Genomic DNA, 9,704 nt, shown 5'->3' with positions numbered 1-9,704 from the left:
TGTTGAATTTACAAGGGAAACTATATCGAAATTTTAGTAAATATTTTTGTTGAAGTGAAAACCAAAATTGGAATTGTTTTTATTTTATAGTTTGTCAAGCTGAATCAATAGGCTTGCCGAGCTAGAATGTTCTAGTTTGTGCGCCGGTCACGATTAGTATTTTGGGTCGTGACAAAGTTGGTATCAGAGCCCGGTTGTAGGTCCTAATAGCTGCAGACATAGAATGAAAATAGATTCTTGCTAGTAAATTGTGAACCGCGGCACCATTTACTTGCAAAATCTATTAGCATTCTATGGTAGTGTCACTTGTTGTCTAACCTTGTTATTTCTTTTGGTCTTTGATTGGTCTCACTCTGTTTGTCGTCTTGTCCTTTATTCGGTCAAATTTCTTTCATTTAGTGAGGGTGTCACCCATTACCAAGATCTCCACTAGAAGGGAAATTAATTCCTTATGGGTTTATTGCTCAACCTTAAAACCTTAGTTGAAGAGGTTGTGTTTCGGGACGTACTCGTGGTCGACGGAAATCAAATGATGGAGAATTTGCGTTCATGTCGACTAATGTGTCTTAGTTATATGAGTAGCTAGTGTTGAAGTGTAAATAGAAATGTGAAGATTGCTATAGGTATTATGACAACTTGTTTGGGGTTGCTGTTGGAAAGCAATAGGTTAACCTAAGGCAAACAAATCTTAACGGTCAATAAGAAGCTAGTTGATGAGAAAGCGAACAATCCACCTACATGGACTTAACCCTTACATTTTGTAAGTCTAGCGTGTGTAAGGATCCACTGAAATTCGTTGATAGTGTAGAGAGGTTATGAAGGGCATTAGGGTGCTCAAACATAAGGACTTGGGAGTTTACTTCATGTAATTTGGAGGGTGTAGTATATGACTCGTTTGATACACTTACACGTGGAAAATAAGTAAGATCACCTCTGTTACAATGAATTGAGATCTTTTGATTGTTTATGGCTAGTTTACTTATAGAAAGTGTTTGGGATGAATTAGCACATGAGTATGAAAATCAGAACAAATTGAGGTTATGCCAATTTTAGAGTACAAAACTTGTTTTACAGAGATTCGAGACATGATCCTCACCCTATCATAGAAGAGATGCGTGTCAAGCGGTTCATTAGAGAATTAGGAGAATATTTAAGTGAATTTGTGTTTGGATCTAATTGTACTACCTTGGGGAAGTTTCAAATTTGATACTTTAGATTAGGCAACAAAACCTTAAGGGATGCAGTAAACAGGATTCTTGCAAGAAACAAGTTGAATGAACATACAATAATTGTTATAATCGTTGTGTTGAAGTTATATTTCGGTCATTAGGACAACAAATAGTAATATCATAAAAAGATGGATCCAGTGGATAAATTATCGGGCACTATGCAGAGTCGTAGATTAGATCATGGATTATATATATAATCCACTTTCCGTTAGAGTATTTTTGATTCTGTAATAGTTGGTTCCACTCTGGAAATTGTTTCAAAGATAGTAAATTGTGCTTTTAATATGGTCAAGTAGGTAAATAAATAAATAAATAAATAAATGGATCGTTCTTGGCAGCTACGACACATCCATTAGCTAGTCTGTATGAACACCAATAGCTTTAGTATAGATTTTTGATAGGATTTGAGTATGAATTGGTTGTATGTCCAGTAAGCCACCTTAGCCTATCATAACTAGGTAGTGAAAGTTGAGATATTGGGTAATCACTTTTATCCTTTTGAGGAAAACTTGGTTATGTACCATATCATTTAACCTCAAGTTTAGGATCTAACAAGTTATTGAAGAGAGGTTGTTAAGGATAATTGGTTTTCATCAGGGATATACTAGTGAGTTCAAAAGAATTAAAAAGGGTCCAAAGGTGTGTGTGGATTTCCTAATTTGTTTTCCTGAATAGTTTCCCAGATTGCCACCTGATAAGGAGATTATGTTCTCTATAGACTTGGTTTCCAACACTTATTGACATCAATACCTCTTGATCAAATAGTTAGCAAAACTTTAGGTGTTAAGGGTGAAGCTACATGATTTTCTCAATAAGAGATTTATTCACCCAAATTGTTTTCCGTAAGGAGCCCTAATATTGTTTGTAAGGAAGAAAGATAGATACATGTGATTATGTGTAGTTCATAAACAAGTGAATAAAGTGGCAGTTAGAAATAAATGTCACTTACACTGCATTGACGAGTTGTTTGACCGACTGCAAGGAGCTTTGAGTTTTTCCAAGATTGATTTGTGGTCTAGGTACCACCAGTTGAAAGTTAAGAGGGATCTTATGTCAATGACACTTCTTTACGCATGCTGCAAGCATTATGAAATTCTGGTTATTCCTTTTGGGCTTACTAATGCTCCCACATCTTCTTATGGGTTTGATGAGATGGGTTTTAAACCATTCTTAGGTCAATTTGTGATATTGTTCATTGATGAAAATTTTGTTTATTCCAATAGTAATGAAATACATGAACCAAACTATCCTACACATGATTTGAATGCGTTACCAATGATTTTTTGCTCTTAAGGCTTGAAGGCATCATCTATATGACAAGACTTAGGAAATTTACATGACCAATAGAGTCGTAAGTATATCTTTCAACAACGAGGTTTAAATTCAAGACAAAGAAGGTGGATAGTGCTCTCTTGAAAGAAAAAAATAATAATAATAATAATAAAAAATTCGATTGCCTAGACTTGTATCATCTTAGAAAGGCAAATGTTATTGTAGATAATTTTAGTAGGATGCCTATGAGTAGTCTTGCCCAGTTAGCAGAAATGAAGAGGCCCGTACTTAAAGAATTACAAGAGCTTGCTGTAAATAGAATTCAACTGAAACTTGAGCATTCAAGGACATTATTGACCATGTGTAAATTTGTTCCACCATTGTTTATGACATCCAGGAGATTAGTCAAATATTAGACGTGCTAAAACTGGTTGATAACGTGAGGAACGGTAAGATTCCTTAGGTGATTTCAATGGTGTTTTTGTGGTTAAAGTCTAGGTTATGATTTCCGAATGTTGGTAATGTATGTAGAAAGATACTAGAGAAGGCTCATCATTCTTGTTATAGCATTAACCAATGTTCTAAATGAAGATGGATGTAAAAGATTTTGCCTCTTTAGTGCTTGATGTGCATAAGTAAAGGTTGGACATCAAAAGCTTGTAAGTTTACTTCAGCTTGTTGAAATGTGTGAATTAAAGTGGGAATGTATTGCTATGAATTTCATTACAGGTTTACCATTAACTCAAAGGGTTATGACTCGTTGTGGGCGATTATAGACCAGTTAACAAAGTTTTCACATTTCTTATTTGTGAATAATATTATAATATTGCACCTCAGTCTTCTAGGATTTATTTTGGATGATATTGTCACCTTGCATGATATATTGTTGACGATTATCTCTGATCGTAAAGCTCAATTTACCGTTCAGCGTTGGAGGTCCTTATGATATAGATATGTGACTCATTTGAATGTGAGAACAACCTTCATTCTAGGAATGATGGAAAATTTGGGAAAAATATAGGGATCCTAGAGGATGTGCTTCGTACATTTGTTCTTGAACTTTGAATAATTTAGGATCGATATTTGTCTACGATGGAATTTGGATATAACAATAGTTACCAATCTAGTATTAAGATGTTACCCTTAGAGGATATGTATTGTAGGTAGTGTGACCCCTTACATAGGATGGTTAGAAGCTTGAGAAAATTGATTCAAGATGTCATTTTAAAGGTTAAATTGATCCTATAAGATCATTAAGTAATAGCTTAGAGTAGGTAAAAGACTTATGTTGATAAGAGGTGTTGCCTTTCAGAGTTCACAATTGGAGAACATTTATCTTACAAGTATCACTAGTGAAATGAGTTTGTAGTGTAGTATAATGGCAAATACAAGTCCAAGGTACATTGGGACGTTTATGATTTTGAAGAGAGTCGGACATGTAGTTTATCGTTTGGCACTTCCATTGGATAATTCATGTAGTCTTTCAAATAGCTATGTTTCGGAAGTACCTTTATAACCGTTCTCATGTGATTAGTCATGAAGATGTGCAATTGGATAAGAATTTGTCATACACCGAACATCCGGTAGCTATAGTAGATAAGGAAGTGAGACGTTTACGCTCAAAAGATATTGTTTCGGTGAAGGTTCTTTGGAAAGGACCGTCCGGCGAAAAAAAAAACGACTTGGGAACCTGAAGAAGTAATGCATGAAAAGTACCCACATTGATTTAAAAATCCAGGTTAGTGGTATTTATGTGATGATCAAAATTCGAGGACGAATTTTCTTAAGGGGGGAAGATTGAAACACACTGTTTCATTATATAAGGAAAAGAAAAGAAATAAATAAGTAGTAGTAATAATAATAATAATAATAATAATAATAATAATAATAATAATAATAATAATAATAATTATATATATATGGTAACACAACACACACGTGAGGGAAAGGAAAAAAATAAATAAATAAATAGTTAAATAATAATGATATTAAAAACAGAACATGGTGGAACCTTCTACAAAACACACTCCCTCCTATTCATTTATTTCCCATCGTAATCCTCCCTGTTCCTCATTTTCTTCACTTCTTCCTTTTGCAATTTTTTTTTTCAAATCATGAAATCTATTCCACAAATCAAGCACCCATAAGCAAAGCTATACATCTAAGTTAAGCTATTTCATAATACAAGTGAGGTTTGGAAGAATTTTAAGGTTAGGGTTTGAGCTTTGGTGAAGAAGAGGAGTACCCACTCTTAGTAATTGCTCATTGAGATACGATACCGGACGCTTCACATGCTTCTCCTGGGGTGATTGGAGAGCACACTTAGTGGATTCGTCATAACTGTGAGTTGATGACGATCATTATCATATATTTTGATTATTGCTATCATTGGTATTTTGCTTATTTATATATAAGTATTTATTTAAACGGAGAAGCACAACCTTTGAATATTTTTCTCGTCATCGATATTAATATATACTCATCAAATTAGGCTACTTATGATTTATAAGTTATTAAATTTGAAATTGAGGTTTGGTTGCATATATTATGACATGAGTTTTGAGATATGGAGAAATACGGTTTTGAGATATATGTTTTTGGGAATTTTCGATATTAATATATACTCACTTTGATGCTACTTATGATTGATAAAGTTTTGGAGTTAAAATGGAGATTTGATTGCATATATTTTGTGCACTAGTTTTGATATGTTCCTAAAAAATTAGTTTTGATATGTTCTAAAGCATGGTTTGGAATTTTGTTTTTTCGAAGATTTTGGTATTAATATGTACTCGATGTGGATTTCATTTGGATTACTTATGACTACAAGTGGTAGATTTTCAATTGAGTTTTGATGGTACATATTTTGATCCGATATGTTGAAAAATATGGTTTGTGAGACGTTTTGAGAATTTGTTTTGAAAATTATGGTTTTAGTGACGACGACCTAGGTGCACCTAGTATGTGATTTCAATTAGGTAATGTTACCCCATTAGATGGAGCCGCCCCTATGGATAGGCCGCCATTAGGAGGAGAGGGCTATCAATGAGAGGCAAACTACCTAATTGAAAATGTTTTACTCTTGTTTTGAGTCGAGAGAAAAGAGCTATCCGTTAGATGGAGCCGCCCCTATGGAAAGGCCACCATTAGGAGGAGAGGGCTATCAACGAGATGGAGCTAGTTCTCGATTCACCCATTTTGATTATTTTTATTAAATTGAGTTGGCTATACTTTAAAAACATTTTGTTTTGAGTCGAGAGAAAAGAGCTATCCGTTAGATGGAGCCGCCCCTATGGAAAGGCCACCATTAGGAGGAGAGGGCTATCAACGAGATGGAGCTAGTTCTCGATTCACCCATTTTGATTGTTTTACGAAATGGAGTTTTCAATATATTTTTAAAGGCTTTACCTTGATTTTCGTCAATATATTTTTAAAGGCTTGTAATGTTATTTTCACCTCTTTACGATATTGGATTTTCGTTGAAGTATACTTATTTGATTGGAAATATTTAAAATGTGTGAATTTTCACGCGTATAAACGGTTGCATATTATTATAATTTTATACGGTTACTAGCTTTGTAAATTAAAATTATATTTGAGAAAATTAACTAATCGTGCCCTTGTGTGTTTCCCTTCTAGTTGGTAGTGGTTGTTGTCTCTCACTAAGTCCTCGTGACTTACTCTTTTATTTTCTATTTTTTTTCAGATTCCTAAGCAGCTAAGTAGAAAGCTACTAGCAGATTCAAAGTTTTTGCAGTGTCACTTTTGGTAGGCCCTCTTGGTTGGCTTCTCTTTCTATATTTATATTTCAGTGTCCATTGATGTATCTGCAGCTATTTGGTAGTCTAGGATGTGATATTCTGAGTTGTACAAGTATGAGAAAAATGTTATTTGAGATACTGGATGATGAAACAGGTTTTTAAAACAGGATTCATATCTTGGAAATGTTGAATTTACAAGGGAAACTATATCGAAATTTTAGTAAATATTTTTGTTGAAGTGAAAACCAAAATTGGAATTGTTTTTATTTTATAGTTTGTCAAGCTGAATCAATAGGCTTGCCGAGCTAGAATGTTCTAGTTTGTGCGCCGGTCACGATTAGTATTTTGGGTCGTGACATGTAAGCTAAACACTCATAAGTGTAAAGTACCTCTTTAAACTATTCAAATGCATGACAATGAAAAATGTAACAAATGTTTAAGCTAAACACTCACAGGGCAGCTCTCCTTTGGCAAGTGAATTTCTAGAGCCTCCAAGTCAAATGAAATATCACCATATCACTTGCCAATAGAGACATGCCCTATGACTGATTTGCTTACTAAAATATAGCAATCCATCTCCCACTCTTGTCGTCACTAATGTTTTTAGTTTGCCAAGTATCGAATGACACTCCCAACAAGTTATATAGGCTAATTCTCGAGAGTTTTATGCTTTGGATATACTTCTCTTGAATGCCACTACTTCCCCTTTTTTCAGAATAATGGCATATGCTTGATGGAGCTAAATATCATATATAGTCTTGAATTTTTACTTTCAATTAATATTCTTTCTTTATTATTTTTCATGTTCAGCTTTTAGAAATTGAATCCCATTAATAGTATGTTCTATTTCATGTTGTTGAGAGACCACATCGAATGTCATAAGGTAAAAGTCAAGACCACTTTATGTCATGTAATCTTACTTTAATTACTAGCTAGTAATTTGTATAAAGTAATATACTCTATTCCTTTCACAATTAGTGTCAAAAAATACTTGATTTTGTTCACAGCTTCTGTTTTCCACTTTTTTTAAGTACTAAAGAATCTGAATTGGGAGGATGGACCAAAAATGCTTACTGAGTTGTGATCCTTGGCTATTAGGAATAAACCAATAAATTAGCATTTTTCAAAAATGTGCCAAAGAAAACCAACTGTTTTTGGATATCCAAGGAATAAACCCCAAGTATATGCCAATGCTTCACTGGTTTCTTCCATGTCCTTTGCTATAAAAGCTTTTAAAGTGTCACACAAACTAATGGCAATTCAAGATGAAAAGTCCATCAATAAGAAAATCAACAATAGGGCACCTCTCTCCTGGCAAGTAATCAGAGTTCAGTGCCAATAACTTGCCAAAGGAGAGTTGCCCTATGGCTGCTTTAGCTTAATCTCATTGATTAGTAGCAAAGAAAAGTTAATTCATCAAGGTATACAAGTTTATTTCTTTTTTATTCTGTTATACCAGTTAATTCATACAAGTTTACATATATTTTAGTGTCAGTATGAGTTACTTAAAGGATGCAAGTGTTTGAGCTTTAGGGAAGTTTTTTTTTTTTTTTTATTTCACTTCTTCTCTATTGTGTCATACGAGTTTAACATTTTACATTATTTTTCTTAAAAAAAAGTTGAACATCCTTCATGTTATATAAAATTTGTGGCTGATAACATGGCTGTACCTTGTGGCTGCGGTTGTTCGTTGCGGTAAGACTTTATTTTTTATTGACGTTAAATATTATAATTTTAATTATTGGTTATTGACATCAAATATCATCATTTTAATTATTGTCTCCCTACTGCTAACAATTTCCCCCAATAACAATATACAAACCAGTAACATTTGTCTATAAAAAAAATAAAATTATTGATTACTTATTTTACATTTCATATATCTTAGGTTTTCTCTTTAAAATCTTAAATTTATGTAAGGCTTAAATAAGTCTTTCGTCCCTGTAAATATAGACCATTTGAATTTTCATTCCTGAAGTTACTAATCCTTCCAATCTGCAACTGCAAAATTTAATCATTTGACTCTTGGTCTTAATTAGGTTTTTTTGCTGAGGTGGGCTGTCATTGTAACAGCCCGGGGCCCACCCGGTCTCACTATTACTCACAAGCTTAATCACTACCCCCCTCTCTAGTAGTGTTTTTGCCTCCCGTGGGAATCGAACCTAGTACCTGGGGATAAGTACTACTTCAATGCATTCCCACTACCAATTGAGCTAGTAGCTCAATTGGTAGTGGGAATGCATTGAAGTAGTACTTATCCCCAGGTACTAGGTTCGATTCCCACGGGAGGCAAAAACACTACTAGAGAGGGGGGTAGTGATTAAGCTTGTGAGTAATAGTGAGACCGGGTGGGCCCCGGGCTGTTACAGTCATTAGCGACGTGGTGCCCATGTGTCAAGTGATGATTGGGCAAGGTGGTTAGCTTAAATAGGTCTTTCGTCCCTGCAAATATAGGTCATTTGAATTTTCGTCCCTGAAGTTACTAATCAGATGTAATTAGGATCATCTTTCAAAATCAGAGTTCATACAATTAATGTATCCCACTATCATTCATAATATGATCTTGAAGCACCCAATATTGTGTCCCTTTTTTTTTTGGTCAAAGAAATAATTCATTCACTCAAGAAGCTATAATAGCCACAGATTACACCATGTGTAGATCACTACCCACTTGGGGTAAAGTACAGAATTTTTGCAAAATCAAAACAAATAGAACTTTAAGGCGCAAGACTTGCTCCTGACTTATACATCTACTTGATCACGGCTAACTTGGCAAGCTAGGAATGAAGATAAGTAGCTAAAACACAACACTACAAGCAAAGAACAAAACACAGTAGCTAAAATTAATCCCTAGAAAAATAACATCTCCCACCAGTATTAGCATTACAGCCATAAAAGTTTAGAAAGCAATCTTGAGTCCTTGAGAGTATAAACCCTTGTTGAAAGACCGTAGCTACTGCCACATCTAGATCGGCGGTGTGAACAATCTTACTGAAGACAGCAGATATTTGTGGTAGTGCTCAACAGAGCCTTGTACATAAACTTTATCACCTACAAAAATCACAAAACTCAAAGCCAATAACCCTTAATACAGTAAACATAAGCTAATAACCACAGGTCAGCAGAAGATTAGGTTAAGCAACCCACAAGTACCATGATTATGGAAGGAGGGTTCAATCAAGCATGTGATTTCATAAGACTTTAAAGGTTCAAAATTTTTAGTTCAGATCTGAAATTTGAGAGATTGATAACACAAAAATGCAACCAAAAAAGCAATCACAGGTCAGCAGAAGATTAGGTTAAGCAACCCACAAGTACCATGATTATGGAAGGAGGGTTCAATCAAGCATGTGATTTCATAAGGCTTTAAAGGTTCAAACTTTTTAGTTCAGATCTGAAATTTGAGAGATTGACAACACAAAAATGCAACCAAAAAAGCAAT

General features: G+C 34.3%; 1 long non-coding RNA gene across 1 annotated transcript; it reads left to right on the top strand.

The window, feature by feature from the left end:
* The first annotated feature begins 4,551 nt into the window (after positions 1 to 4,551).
* On the top strand, positions 4,552 to 6,446 carry LOC146916499 (uncharacterized). The gene is made up of 2 exons (XR_015015085.1): positions 4,552 to 4,843; positions 6,208 to 6,446. It is a non-coding gene; the product is annotated as an uncharacterized LOC146916499 (long non-coding RNA).
* The last annotated feature ends 3,258 nt before the right edge of the window (positions 6,447 to 9,704 follow it).

Source organism: Medicago sativa, chromosome 6 (assembly GCF_051527215.1).
Source record: "Medicago sativa cultivar Bolivia chromosome 6, Bolivia_mono, whole genome shotgun sequence".
NCBI lineage: Eukaryota > Viridiplantae > Streptophyta > Magnoliopsida > Fabales > Fabaceae > Medicago > Medicago sativa.
The sequence above is the reverse complement of the archived record's forward strand: the minus strand, read 5'-3'. Positions and strand labels throughout refer to the sequence as shown.